The following is a 15,783-nucleotide window of genomic DNA, read 5'->3' as shown; positions in this document are numbered from 1 at the left end:
AAGACCGTAAAAGAAACTTACTTTAGAGGAAGTAATGAAAATTTAAGTTTCAACTGACGTTTTATGGGCTTTCTAGATGTTTCAATAGTCTGAATATTTTAAAATGCTTGCTTTTTGTGAACCCGAATTTTGTAGGTATTTTCAGAAGACAATGTTTTACTTTACAAAAAGATTGAAAATAAGTTGAGGAGGTTGGCAAACAGATAGTCTTATTGTAGCCCTTGTGCCTTAACTAGAAAAAAAGGAAGAGAGCAGTAAGAAGCTTGGTAGTGGATATTGTTGTAGCTCTATGAATAAATCAGAACTAACCAGTGTATGAGTGTGTGTATGTGCATCTGTGCATGTAACAGTTGATGCACAGTGATGGATGTGTTTTGCTTTCAGATAAAGGTGACTTTGCTATCTCTTGACGCAGAAGGCTACATTTTTGTAACAGGAGACCCCAGGTGGCAATGATCCATTCTATTCTGGCACAATGCTGAATGGCCATGGAGTGCACAGTAGGTGACTGCTTGAAATCCTAGGCAGAAGGTAATTTACTTTATTTTATCCATTTATTTTGTACTGCAGAAACACATTTTTGATGGTCGTTCTAGTCAGTTGCCCCTGCCCAGGTCTCAGTACTGCACTTTTGTACTGCTTACCTATCCACCACAGTGTAGGGACAGAGGCGGTGGGTTAGGTCCAGCCTGTGCCTGGGCTAGGCTCTGCTGGTACCTGGGATGAGATCCTGAAACACAGCAGATTGCTGTTGTAGGTCTCCTTTAGATTGCCCTTTACCACTCTTGTGCTTGTTAAGGCAGAAATATAGAGTAGGAGGGAGAACATTTTTTTCTGTCTCCTACTCTCTCTCTGATTTCTTCATCTGGTTGCTTTTCTCATCAGAACTCATTTTTTATTCAGCTTTGGGCATGCTGGAGATCAGTAAAGAGTGGTACTCTACAGGAGTTGGTATTGGGACTGATGCTGTTTAAAATTGTTGTCATGGACATGGACAGTGGGATTGAGTGCACCCTCAGCAAGTTTGCTGATGACACCAAGCTGTGTGGTGCGGTCTACACACTGGAGGGAAGGGATGCCATCCAGAGGGACCTGAACAGTCTTGAGAGGTGGGCCTGTGTGAACCTTGTGAAGTTCATCAAGGCCAAGTGCAAGGTCCTGCATCCAGACCAGGGCAATCCTAAACACAGATACAAGCTGGGCAGAGAATGGACTGAGAGCTGCCCTGAGAAGAGGGACCTGAGGGAGTTGGTTGTTGAGAAGCTCAGCGTGAGCCGGCAATGTGCTCTTGCAGCCCAGAAAGCCAACTGCATCCTGGGCTGCATCAAAAGCAGCGTGGCCAGCAGGTTGAGGGGGGTGATTGTCCCCCTCTGCTCTGCTCTCATGAGACCCCACCTGGAGCACTACATTCAGCTCTGGGGCTCCCAGTACAGGAAGGACATGGACCTGTTAGAGCAGATCCAGAGGAGGGCCACAAAGATGACCAGAGGGCTGGGGCACCTCTCCTGTGCAGACAGGCTGAGAGAGTTGGTGTTGTTCAGCCTGGTAAAGAGAAGGCTCCAGGGAGACCTTATAGTGGCCTTCCAGTACCTAAAGGGGACCTACAGGAAAGCTGGGGAGGGACTCTTAGTCAGGAGGTGGGGAGTGATAGGACGAGGAGTAATGGCTTTAAACTAAGAGAGGGTTGATTTGGATTAGATATTCATAAAAAAATCTTTACTCAGAGGGTGGTGAGGCACTGGCACAGGTTGCCCAGAGAAGCTGTGGATGCCCCATCCCTGGAGGTGTTCAAGGCCAGGCTGGATGGGGCTTTGGGCGACCTGGTCTGGTGGGAGGTGTCCCTGCCCATGGCAGGGGGGTGGAACTGGGTGATCTTTTAGGTGCCTTCCAACCCAAACCATTCTATGATTCTATGCTCTGATGAAGAGGAAGCATCAGCATTTAAGCCTCACCATGTGAGACAGGAAAGCAGCCAGGTGTAAAAACTAAGAAGGGATTTGTTTAGGTTAAATTTAAAACCAAAATACAGAGAATAGCATGTGACATGAAGAGTGATCACAGTTGTTGAAAGCATTTTTCAGTGCTAATAATCATTTTTTTTTGATCCAATCCATTTCTTACTGAAATAATTTCAAAGTGATTACTTTGAGGAATCATTCTAAATATTGTGTGTGCTTCCAGAATATTACATGGAAAAGATCTTTTTTTTTTTTTTTTTTTTTTTTTTTAATTTGGAACTGATGATCACTGAAGAGCCTATCATTTGCATGACTCCCAGGCAGATACTGCAGGGATGGATATTTATTCTTTGTAGAGCCCTTCTGAAGCCAGTAGCATCTCAGTTGACTTCAGCCAACTCCCCAAGGCAACTTCAGAACTCCAGGGCCAAGTGGTGCGCACTGAACTGAATACTAGGCTTAATTTAACCCTTAAATGGATGTGTGTGGAAAAAGAAATAAAAGTTTAATAAGGAAGGAAGTATATTTTGTTGTTATAGGAAAATTACATCTTTTTCTGAGAAAGAAAATTGACCGTTCTTTGAGAAGGTAAGTAGTAGCAGTGCAATGAAAAGGCTGACCACTTTTACAACTGGGTGACTTAGGGGAAAGGCCACAGTGAAATTCCTTTATAGTGACCCTGATAGTGCATTTTTTTTTATGTTCACCCTCAATGACAGTTCAATATTAGTTAATCATGACTGTTTTGAATTTAAAGATTTTGCATATATAGTGTAGCATCATATTTTTAGACCTTTTCACATTTCTTTCACTGATAGCTTCCCCTCAGTACTGATGTGATCTATTAAAATGGTCAGAACTGTCAGTATGTATGAAAGTAGCAAGAATTTCCCATCAGTTTTTGAAAATATATATTATAATTATACTTCCCTGTGTTTTTGCAAGTCTAAGTGCTGTCAAATCATCACTGTTTAGTGCCTGCATAACAAAGGAGCGTGAAAATGTGGAAAGGGGCCATGCTGGCAGCAGTGCTGTCCATTACAAGTTTTACCCAAAACAGTAGCAGGAAAACCTTACTGTTTTGATTCAGTGAATGTGAGAAGAATGTGCTTGACATTAGTAGCAGGCTCACTCCTGCCTCTGCATAGTGATCACTTCTGCTATAAAGCGATCTTTTAAAGTGGATGATGGTCCAAGTCAAATGCTAGTCTCCACTGTATGCTGGTGCAGTTTTTTGTTCGCTTGGTGTTGTGCTGTATTTTTAATTTTCCTGGCACCTTTGTCATATCAAGAACCATTTTTTTTCCTTTAAAAGTTATTTACAAGTGCCAAATCCTCAGCGAAAGAAATGGGGATCCGCTTTTGAAGTCAGAGCAAGGTCTAAGTGCTGTAAGCCGTAAACCATATGTTGTTCCACATCAGCTATTTGTGCAATGACACCCAGAGGAGAACTGAAGAAGAAACAGCGATAGGTGGATCACTGAAATGTGTGAAGCCACAGGACAATTCCCATTACCTACCATTAGAGGTAATGCATGGAAGGCATGGCTGCAAAAATGGCCAGAATGGTGTTTTGAAGTGGGAAAACACTTCATTCCCTCACTTACTGCATTAATCATACATGCAAAACCCATTTGCTTCATCTTTATGTATAAGATGAAAAGATGACCCTAAGTGCTGCTTTTTCTGATTCCATTTTTTTATCTAAATGACTTATTTTTCAGCTGCAGGCAACAATTGTCCAATAAACCTTTAGTGATATATTAAATCTATTAGAGTGCTAACTGCAAAGAGCTTTTTTCACTTTTTTTTTTTTTTAAATAAAATCAATATCAAGTTCCTGTAGGCTGAGTTGATTTAAGATGTGCAGTTTTTCATTTGAAGCATCTTTGGAAGCATTAGGTATGCTAAAACATAACAGGGAAAGCCTGGCATTTCCTGGGAAGAACAATTAAAGACCATAAAGATCGTACAAAACAGAGATCAGTTGTGTTACTCAGTTTCTGAGGAAATTTCAGTGAAAATGTCAAGCCCTGCTACTTTTAAAATATTTAAGAGTTATGCAACTTATTGGTCAGCTTACTTTTGAACTAATGAGCATAAAAGCAGAGCTAATTAATTAGCTTTTTCATCCTCAGAAAGAAAACTTTAAACTTAATCATAATTAAAGAAATTAATACACAGATGTCTTTGCTTTATGTGAAGGGAGAGCTTAGGCCACAACTTTCTGTTTCATTGCATAATTAATTCTTATATAGAAATCCATTTGCCTTGAAGATGCCATTGTTCTGCTAGTGCAAGTTCCTACCTTCCATTGAACAGCGCTTTTCATGTAATTTCCCATGACTGTACCAATTGATAACTGGGGACAAACCTAGTCGTCCTGTCTTTCCTCTGGGAATACAGCGAGTTTTTCAAAGGCTCCTGTTGCAAGTAGGTTGAAGGAATCCAGCCATCCCAATGTTTCATTCTTAGTAGTTCTCCTGTGTATTTCAGGATCCCATGAATGCTGCACCTTGAGTCCTGCAGTGCAACAGTCCCTGTAGCCACTGGTAAAAAGCTGTGTGTATTTGCACTCTTTCAAGTCGATGCCTCTGGGCTATTCCTGAGTCTTATGAATGTTGCCAGTGTTTCTGGTTTTCCCTGCTCTGCACTGAGGACATGCAAGTAGACAGGGTAATTTGGAAGAAGAATGCACACACTGGGCCTGTATGTTTTCCACTGCAAACCTGTGGCTGGTTCTCCTTATGTTTTTTCCTGAGAACATGATATGCATTGGAACAGGCTCCCCAGGGAAATGGTCATGGCACCAAGCCTGATGGCTTGTTGAAGAAGCATTTGGGTAATGCTGTCAGACATATGGATTGATTTTTGGGTGGTCCTGTGTAGAGACAGGAGTTGGACTTGATGTTCCTCGCGGTTCTCTTCCAACTCAGGATATTCCATGATTCAGTGATTCTGTATATACATGTGATATTACCATAATATATGCACGTATTTCAGACCATCAGAAATCTGCATGATGTGCAGTGCTGCATTTTGCTACGTTAGTGCACTGAAAACAGAAAAGATTTAATTTGAGAGTAAAGAATGTAGGCAGGCATGTCAATGCAAAGGCAAACACAAGAATGGGTGACTCTTGCTCATGTTATATATACCTTGAATTTTATTGAGACCAAGACAAGGGAGCCTAAGCACTGAAATCTTTATTCCACTTTCGGAGTTGAGTGCAAGCTTCAGCTCCATAAATTAGCACAAAGAGGTCCTTTTGTGATGTGCATATAACAACTTGCATTGTAGGCTGTGACACTGACCTGAAACTGCAAAATGCTGCACAGTGTGTTTGCTTCTTTTTTCTTTTTTTCTCCATCTTAGATGTGAACTTGTTCAGCCTCCATAAAATGTGAAGTTAGGGGGGTCTTTGACCCTTTGCAGATTTAAGCTCTGAACTTTTAAAAATAAAACTAGTCAGATTTGCAGAGTTGGGTCTGTGATGTATAATAAATAACTTAAAAACATTGCCTTTTCCCGGAAGGATCCCCTAAAAACAGCCTTTGAACTAAATTAAAAAAATAAAAAATGAAATTCAAAAACATACTGAACTGAATTTACTCAGTTAGAATAGCCTAACAAGCCTTCTAAAAATTCTTCTTATGCATGTGTTCTTGAAAGCAAGGAAGAATTCGTCATGGTAGCCTGAAAGTCTGGGTTGCTGGCTTAGAATCACTGAAGTTTATTTTATGTTTATTATAAGTTGGTTATGGTACCACTCTTACTGTTAAGTGCTTTAGGTGTGGGACATCCTAAAGTAAATTAATTTTGATTAAATTATTTTAAAATATTTTAATTAATATTGAATGTTTGAAGGTTATCCTTGCTTTCCCCTATCTCGGATGGTAAAGCTGGTGTAGAGCTAGCCTCAGCAACGTCTGTCAAGACCAAGTTATGTCCACTGATGTATGCCTCCTTAGGTGCCCTTGTAATCTTTCCCTCCTCTGGTATCAGATGGCTCTGCTTTGATGTACCCTGTACAACAGCATCCTGGCAGTAGAGTCATCTCCCTGCACTGGGCTGATACCCAAATGACTGGCTGGGGGATTAAAGTGTTGTCCATATTTCCTTTGTGTGATCTTCAGGATATGTTGGACCATGACTAATGGGCAGAATAAGACCTTGAATTTGCTTTGATCTTCTCTGAGAAGCCAGTATATATGTAGGGAAGTTTGCAGTTTGCCTTTTTATTTCCTTTTTAGTGCTTTGGGATAGTGTGGGGAGAAGATCTTAGACTTTTTCTTAGCTTAGGACCCATGCAGCAAGGAGCTGGTGTACTTCCATAGTTATGTTTCTGAGAGGAGACGTGCTCTAACATTCGGTGCTGCTGCTCTTGACATTTTTTTTTTTAATCAGAGTAATACAAATATGCAACTTAGATGTTTTCCATCAGTGCACTAGACAACCTTGCAATGTTCTTATCAGTAGATAAACTTCCTCGCACATCCCTAATACATCTCCTGTCTGGAGGAGTTAGGTTATATATTGTTCCTTAAGTGGCCAGGAGACAATCATTCCCATATTACAGTGAAAAGTTAATAAGAATTTATTCACCGATTCTTTGCACAGGGACTGATTCATTGTTCAGGATAGTCCGGAGCAAGACTGTCTTCTTAATGGAAATGCTGGTGTTAGCACACCTGAAGATGAAATGGATTGATGACTAAATTATCAAGCGTCATAATGTTCCTAAGCACCCAGTATTTTTGTTGCTGTATTTTAGGGTGTTCAATGCTAGTGGAACATAACAGAGAAGGACATGGAAGTTTGTTGTTCCTTGCTATACTGAAACAGTATAGGCAGTGGAATACAGCCTTTTTTTTTTTTTTTTTTTTTTGTGCACATGAAGATTGATAGGAAAGAAAGTGGGAAAGCAAAAAACTGTCAAAATGTAATTCATTAAATCAATGCAATTTGTTTCTAAAATTTTATATTACTGAGCACTAAAATTTACGAAAAGGAAAAACTACCTGATGTTTATCGTAGATTATAAGAGTAGAGACAATTTATGCACTTGGTGTAGCATTTAGACAGGAGATATTTTTCTGCATTGTCTTGGTTCTGCAGTTGAAAAGCAATGCTGATATTCTTAGCAAATCAGTTTTTCAGGTGTTTATATTTTATTGTTTGAACCCATTAAGCCATCTCAATAAAATTTGGCACTCTCATTCCCAATTTAGATATAATGCTGAAATGTATTTTTCATTTTTTTTTTTTTAATTTCAAATTTTAAATCTCTGATGCAAACACCTTTTAAATGTTTGCTTTTTTCACAGTCTAGACATGAAAGTATTGCATTAGGAAAGAAGAATCTTTGTTCTTGACATGGATTAATATCTCTGTGTGCAGAAAAAAAAACCCTGAACGGAGTCTAATTTATGTAGTCCTGACAGGATTCTGTTGAAGGCTGATTGTTCACTGATACTGTTTTGGTTGAATTATTACATTTACTGCAAGTCATGCAACATATTTGCTATTCTTTTCCAGTACTTCCAATAGCAAGTAAATGGAAATCAACCCCAGAATTGCAAGGCTGGCTTATATATAAAAACAAATTGTATTTACACAGTGCAGTTTGCTTCCTTATTTACTTTCTGGTGTGTTGAGGAGGATGGGTTTTCCTTAGCTTGGGGCTCATGTTTTGCTTGTTACTTGTTTACAGTTTAACCAGAGATTCTTGTCTAATTGTATGGCAGCTGAAGCCTTCAGGAGTGGATCGAGTATCATAACAATTTTAATGCAATAATGGGAGCTGTCAACATCAGTCTGCTAGCATCAACCTTTACAGTAGGTGATGTGCAACAGGAGGCAGATGTTGCTGTGGAGAAAGGTAGGATGGTTGATACCTCATGCAGTTGAGAGGTTGTGGTTTGCTCCTGTTGTAACCCTTGTTTTGGAGTATCAGTGATTTGTCTATTGGTGATTAGAGAAAGAAACTGAAAACAGTATGTGAGTTGTTAAACTAATGTGTCTTGATGTGTACTATGTAGTTATCTGATAATTTCACAAGCAGCAGAAGCTCTGTGTTGTAGCCTTCTGTTAATTTTGAAGCTTTCCAACAGAGACCATAGGTCGGAGTAGCAGGTGAGGGTGGGTGAAGGAAACTGGGAAATGTTCTAATTTAAAACAGCAGAAGTCTAAAACGGCCACATGGAGCACAGTGGGTGGAATTTCTACACGCTGTAGTCAGAATCTGTTTTCTAAGTTTGTTCCCTTAGCAGAGATTTAATTTTTTTTTTTTTTGAGGGGGGCGGGGGAGAACTTGGCAAATACGAAATTCAGCTCGTGTTCTATGCATGGCTCTTAGGATTTCCCTTATTTCTGCTAGCAGAGAGGGGAGACACATGTTTTCCCCCTTGATGGGGTAGCATTAGAAAGGTTCTGTGGCACGGTGAGAAGGGGACTACAGACATTGCACAGCCAGGGCTGACATCTGCTCCCCTGTGATTTTGGTGTGGGGGCACACACCATAATTTCCTCCCAGGCTGCCTGCCTGCCTTCTGTTTCACTAATCTGTCATTAACTTTTTGGAAATGGGAGCTTGAGTGCAATGGCAAGTGTTGCTCCTTGAGGTCCATGGCATATGTGCAGTCGACAGAATCCAGTGCAGAGGAGCTTTTGGGGTATGGGAAATTCCTCAAAACGTACATGGAGAAAAACTGCACTGAGCAAGGAGCTGAAAACCAGCTGGATTCAGCAGAGCTATTCTCTTGTCAAATAACAGCTTTGCCCTGCATTTATAAGAAACTTCAAGTCTGTAGCTCTCACCTAAAATTAAGTATACAACAAATTAACTGCTTTCAGCATAAATTAGGCAGCCGAACTAATTATCATGTGGGATTCTCCTTGGATGTTGTTGTTCTGTTCATAATTTTTTGAGAAAGGATATCTAAACTTTATAGCTGTTTAAAATATTAGAAACTGTTGGGATGGTGAAGTTTTGCATCATTTTAAAGGATGATGCTGAAAAACAAGGTAGATGTCGCTTGGTTGGTCTGGAAAAAGTTTCACCCATTATGGTGCTTCAAGTTGGCTGCTCATTTTAGGGACCCAGTAAGATAAGGATGAGACTCTATTCAAAACCTCTTAGCAAAAGTTGTGCTTAAAACTTTGGAACGGGTTCAGGTTCATGAGAAACTGGACATTATTAAATATGACAGCATATATTTTTTAAAATAACTGGTTTTGAATGCTGTCAAGTAGATCCTGGTCTGTCATTAAAAACCATTTGATGAAAGGAGATTGTTCTAGGTAGCTCTTTTATTTTAGTATTTTTATTTAAATAAAAATATTTGTAGGCAATTATGGTACTCCTTGATGCTGTGCAGTTTAATTGAAGCATGATTTTTCCAAGTTTTTTTTTTTTTGACTTATAATACAGTAGAATAAACCAGCAACAGAATTTCCATCTCTCTTTTTTTTTTTTTTTTTTAAAGCTGTAAATTACAATTGACTGCCTCAGCTGAAGACATACTGTAGAAAAATGTAATTATTGAGCCTGACAAAAGATAAAGCTGGCTAGTATAGGACATAAAATGAATAAAATTGTGTTTACCAAATTTTACAGACAGCCCAACGATCTAATTGCCTTCTCTAATTTTAGAATCCTTTAATCTTTTTCACTGACATCTTTCTTATGTATTTATATAAAAAGGTGTGTCTGTGCATGCCTGCATAGGCACGGATGCATAAAAAGTATGGTGTATATCTGTGGTGAGGTGTCAAAGATGCATTATAAGTGAGGCAAAGAAGTGCATTTTATCACCTGAATACCGGATGACGTTCAGCATTTTTGATCTGTGAGGTATTGCTATTCTAGGATCTTAAAATTAGTATTTCAAGACTATCATCTGTTGCAGTCCAAGACAACCACAGATGAGTCTGTGTGGCAGTGACTCAGTGGGGTCACTGTATAAACAGGTAGTCAGTCATATGTAGAAATAAATATCGGCAGATAATTACTGGAACATCTTTCAGCCACACAGTGAAGCTGTGCACTTCCCTTCATTTATTTCTGATGGCTGTGCACTGCTAACCTCTTATGCCTGCTTTCATGCCATGCCTGTAGCTCATTGCAGATGCTTGGAGCTTGGTAGATGAAGTTCATTCAGTTTTAGTTTTCTACTTCCTATTGAGAGAAAGTTGAGTGAAGACAAAGCTGCAGAGCACCCTGGCCACTGGGAGTCCTGATGTGCTCTTCTCACCCACGTGGGAAGGGGCTGGACATGGTCTGCTGTGTGCCAAAGAGGACAAAGGGCAGGACTGGAAAGGTTAGCGAAGATCGGGTGCGGGAGACAGGGCAGCCTGAGAGAAGCATCTGGGCAATGCTGACAGCCATGGTTTAATTTTTTGGTACTCCTATGTAGAGCCTGGGGTTGGACTTGATCCTTGTGGCTCCCTTCCAGTCTGGGATGCTCTGTGAGAGGGGGCGTTGGTGCTCTTCTCAGGCTTGATCTCATGGTGAAAGGGGACCCTCTGCCTTGTCCAGCATATTTGGTGTGGTCTGGGAGTCCAGTGTCTGGAATACTGTTGTGCTTAACTGTAGTGCTTTCCCAGCTGATTTGGGAATCCAGTCCTTTCTCTTGGGATGAACATGTGCCTGTGGATGGGTTTGGGTTATTGACAGAAATGTCCGTGGTGCTGGGGTCTTCCCCTGCCTCTCTGTCCGCCTGCTGCTCATGCGTGTACGTAGGGCCCACGATCAAGTGTTGTTGCTGTATCCCAGAGGAAGCGTGCAAGGTTACTGAAAGGCTCACTTGTTCTCTTGCCCATTTCTGTGCTGGGCTGTTTCTTGTTTTATTTCCTGAAAGTCCTTTTTTGTTTGCTGTGTCAGGCAGAAAGAGAAATCCAAAATGTTGCCTTGTGCTGTAAGACAAAACTAGTTTTCTGTCTTTGGTGTCATCTGCTCATTTATGCATCTTCTTTGATTTTGAAAGAGAAAATCATTATAAAATAATTGCATGCTGAGGTTTTACAGTCAGTTTTGGTGCAGCAGGTATGAAGCTGTCAGAGCTCCGCTTGTTATAATCTGCATATCAGCACTGTGCTGGCTTTTTTTTAAGAGATTTTTTTTTTTTTTCCATAAGCCCATATCAGCCATAGATGATCTGGGTGAAGATAAGGGAGAATGTGGCCTTAATTTCCTCCCAAATTACAGGATGTTCAGTGCAGATGTTTTAAAACTTTTAGGGGAGAAAAAGAAGCCTTTTGTAACATTGTACCTGGGGAAGATATTCAAAACTGTTCACTCCTTCACCAAGTTACTCAGTTTTCTTCCTGACTTCTACTGTGGCTCTGCTTTAACTCTGAATGTGACAGGAATATAAAGAGAGGCCTTTCTAGTGCAACAGGTGTCCTAGGAACAGCTGTACAATACATTTACAGATGCTACTGTTTTTTGTTAGAATTTTTGACTGGCCTTCTCCCTATGCCAATTTTTTTTTTTTTTTTCCCCAGAAGTCTGCTTTGGTGCTTAAGTACCTCTAAACAAGTTCCCATTTAGGAGCTTTGACTTACCTGAAGAGACTTGCTTGGGAGAATTATGCACTGCTTTATTGCCTACAGAACATAGTTTTCACTATGTGTCTTTCTTATCCAACAATTAAATGAATACAGGTGTTCCTGTTCAGTAACTTCCTTTGGTCTTTTCTTATTTTAATGAGTTATCTTCTACATGTGTTCAGATGTAATAGGGAAGAGGGACAATTAAGGGAAAATGGTTAGTGTTTATAAAGATCCTTTGCATATATACCATAACTGAATGTCTTTAAAATGCTTTTGTTAAATGTTGTCTGCTGTGGAGTATGTCAAACAACTCTGTGTTAGTTTTGTTTAGAAGTATATTCTGAGGTTTGGTGTACAGCTAAAATGTTGTAAGACAGCAAAATGTATTGTGAATTGCTATCCACGGTGTTTTTGTGAGATCATGGCTTGAATTGGGAAAAGCGTAGCTGTGCTATGAGATGTCATTTGGTATGTAATTCAGGACTTTGCTTTCCTTTTTCTAGGTGTAAGAAACGTTTGCAGTATCATAGGATTTATTTCAGATGAATCAAGAGTAACTACTACTGAGAACCAATCAAGTGTCAAGAGTTCCCGATTCAGTCAAAAAATGTACATTTTAATAGCGTATATGTAGTAGGTATCAAAGACGTAGAAAATAGAGCAATTACTGAAACAACAAAAAGAAAGGTCAGTTTGTGTTTCGTCTTTCTATTACTCTGCTGAGTTAGTGGAAACAGGGAGTCTGGGAAAAGGACAAAAAATGAACATGAATCTGACTGAGTAAGGGAGAAGAGTGAAATCCAGTAAGAGGAACAATTCATTTGCTATAGGACCTGTAAAATGTATTGCTTTATTATCTTCTTTCTGCAGCTGCAGTTAATGGAACAAGCCTGTAGAATCCTTTGCTTGGATTTCTGCCACCTATTATTTAAGATGTTTGTCTTGTGTCTTTTGTAGTGATATTTAAAATAAATTAAGAAGTAAGTTCTGTTTTAAATCTGGTTTATATCTAATCATTCTTCAAAGAATCACAAAATATTTGCCATAACTGTAATATCATGGGTGATGATTAGAAATGGAAGGGGGATTTGTTCTGACTGTGCTACCAAATAGAGGTATTATTTTAGGTAGTGCTAATGAGGCAGTTCGTGTGGCTTTCAAGGACTGAATGACCTCCGTAAAAAGAGAAAGAAAGAAAAAAATCAATCCAACTCCCCCTACTACAAAAAAACTGCGAGCTGAGAACATTTTTTTTTGGCACAGAGAGAGAAGCTTATATGGCACAGAGAATGAGTTCCTCCTCTGACGCCAACAGCTGACTTTTATTAAACATATTGGGGTGCATTGGTATAGGCACTCTATCCAAGGAATGCTTCTGGAATACTTCTATTCTCCATAGTTTTTAATCTAACATAAATCTGCTTTTCTGAAAACTGGATGTCTAATCTTGCAAATTTCATGTTTGTTTTGCTTCTCAGCAGGACTTTAACATCTGGCATTTACAAGGATGCAGGGGACAGGAGGGGGAAGTATTGATGAAAAAGTTCATTTTGTATTATTATTTCTGATAGGAAAATAAGTTCATATATGTGTGTCTATGAAGCACTAGTTAAGCAGTTTGGAGATACACACACACACATATATATATATATATATATATATGTAACTTTTTTTTTTTTTTTTGGTGGTAAAAAATTTCTTTCAGTTCACTCCGTGCCTAAAGGGTATAACTGGATAAAACACTTTAGCAAGTGGGAAATGACTCAGTGTGCTCCTTAAAGTTATGAAATTTCTGCAGTCAAAACACATGAGAAAAGTGAGAGAGCATAGTGTAATACTGATAAAGACCAAATAGTTTTCTCATAAAAGGAGTTATTTGCCATGGACAGGTGAGCCAGATGAGTATTTGAAAGGCGAAGTGTGTTGATGAATACTAAATTACTAAGAGGTGGGAGGGATTTTTGTGTGTCCCCACCCTCTTCCAATCTATAATAATCTTTTTGGATATCCTCTGAAGGTATTGTGATGGGTATCCTCTGAAGCATTATGATATGATTATATGGTATGACTATCAGACAATTCAAGTGCATGGCATGGTGAGGCTTCCTCAGCTACCCAAAAGGTTTCACCTAGGCCTTTATCACATTAGATTAGCATATGAACTGTACTTTCAGCTGGTTCACTGGGAGTTGTTGAGTTCATCACTGTGGCTGAGGGTCTTGCCTGTCAGGAGACGTTATCTCTGATTTGCAGCACTTGGAGAGACTCAGCGTGCTTCTCAGTTGATATTCCCAGACCACTACCTACACAGCTGAGCTTGTGATTCTGGAGTAATCCACATAATGGTGGGTTGGACTCCCATAATATCTAGTCATATATTCTGCTTTTTGTGTAAGCTTTTAGCCTCACACATCACTCTGATAGCTTTTCAAATGGGCATTAATCCAGCACTTTTCCTGTCTCTGCCTCCAGGGATTATCTTCCATGATCTTCCATTTCTTTCTCCTTCCTTTCCACCCTGTGCATGCACAAGCAGTGTTGCAGTTCCCCGAGCAGAGGAGAGGGACGTGGGGGGTAACCCCAGCTCTGGGGAGATGCGTGGAGGTGCCATTACCAGGGGCTTCAGCTGCCCTGTGGCAACAGCAGCTGCATAGCTCTATTTATCTGTTTATCCAGCTTGCCCTTCTCTGTTGCAGTCCTGCTTTTCCATTTAGTGTGGAAACAGCAGTGTGGCTGCTCCTGCGTGACCCTCACCATGGCTTGGGTTCAGCGTGTTCAGCTGAGCTCTGGAAAGCAACAGGGTGCTCTTGTCCCTCATCAGTCTGAATATTTTTCATGCACTGAAAAGATTCAGAAATGCCTGGAGTCCAGAGAAGTGTTTCTGACCATCAACCCATACCTGGTGACATCAGGAATCTTTTGTCTAAAACGTGATTTGGCTTTTAGGTTGCTCTGTAGATAAGGGCTGAGACCTCCTTCTTGGGATCTGTCATTTGGTTTGCTGGATGAGGTGCGACGGTGCCTGCTAGCTGCATCTTCCAAGTTAGTTTTGATTTTCAGGGTACAAGAAAGAAGGCAGCATTAGCTTTGTCAAAAAATACTGGGAATTGTGTAAAATGATCGGAAGTTTTACTGACAGAAGCACTCAGTTCCTTTTAAGAAATCAATAGTGCCTCAGTTGGCATCACGAATCCTGCACTAATGGAAGCTGTTACCAGAAGTGAGCAGCTAATGCTGCAAGCCTTCTGTGAGGCCATCGTTTCAGGGACATAAAACCTAAATGGCCAAGTATTGCCCATGTGCAGAAGGACAGAAAACAATGATGAGTGCTCTAAATGAGTACTGCATTTGTGGTTTCTTTAGTGCCTGCCTGCCAGACTGGTGGCAACTTCAGAGAATTGCAGTACGCGAACTATAAATATTTCTTTTTATCATTTATAATATAGTAGTGGGTCAGAGTAATTTACTTGCAGAATAGCAGTAAGGTCGAGAGCTGATTGTGTGAAAGCATATTCTCTCTTGTTATCTGTTTTCACTCCTGCCATCCAGATTTTACTGCATAGTAGAATACAATTTCCATTTTACATATGATTTTGTACTTATGATAGTTTCCCTTGCATGGACTGGCATAGTGGAATTTTTCTATGGTGTTATTGTTTCTTTTTCTCTTTCATCCTTTATTATTTGACCAGTATCATCCTGCAATAACCTCTAATTCAACAGAGAGCAAAAATACACTGTTGTGTGGATGAAAAATACATAACCTCATATAATGTCCTTCATTTCCCAACTGAGATAGCATGCAAGAGGAGCCGTCTTCAACAAATTTGTTTGTGACCTCAGTACAGGAGATACCTGTGGGTAAATTTTCAGTGCTGCGTACATTTAGCTATGCAGTTTCATTTAAGATTAATAGAGCCGCCACAGCTGCTCTCACACATATAGCCTTGTCATTGCTCTCCACTTTTTCCTTCTCAGCATAGACACTTTTCTCCTTTTTTCCTTGCTTTCTCCCTTATCCTTGAATGGTGTTTGTCTATTTGTTGCCTAAATGAAAGAGTGGGAAGATAGACAGATTTAATTTAGGTCTATTAATTAATTTATAGCACTTGGGGCTAAACTGATAATTAATTAAGAGCTCAGAAATCTGACTTTAAAGACTGCTATCGTTGTAAAAATGATGTTCTTCAAAACTCATTTCAGCTTAGCAAATGAGTTTGAAAATGGAGAAGTACCATTTATGAGTGAAAAATTGTCATGTCACCTCTGT

General features: G+C 39.8%; 1 protein-coding gene across 3 annotated transcripts in view; it reads left to right on the top strand.

Moving 5' to 3' along the window:
• FRMD3 (FERM domain containing 3) overlaps positions 1–15,783 on the top strand; it is a 155,469-nt gene that overhangs the window by 39,137 nt on the left and 100,549 nt on the right. The window lies entirely within an intron of this gene.

The sequence above is a fragment of the Cygnus atratus genome, chromosome Z (genome assembly GCF_013377495.2).
Source record: "Cygnus atratus isolate AKBS03 ecotype Queensland, Australia chromosome Z, CAtr_DNAZoo_HiC_assembly, whole genome shotgun sequence".
Classification (NCBI taxonomy): Eukaryota; Metazoa; Chordata; class Aves; order Anseriformes; family Anatidae; genus Cygnus; species Cygnus atratus.
The sequence above is the reverse complement of the archived record's forward strand: the minus strand, read 5'-3'. Positions and strand labels throughout refer to the sequence as shown.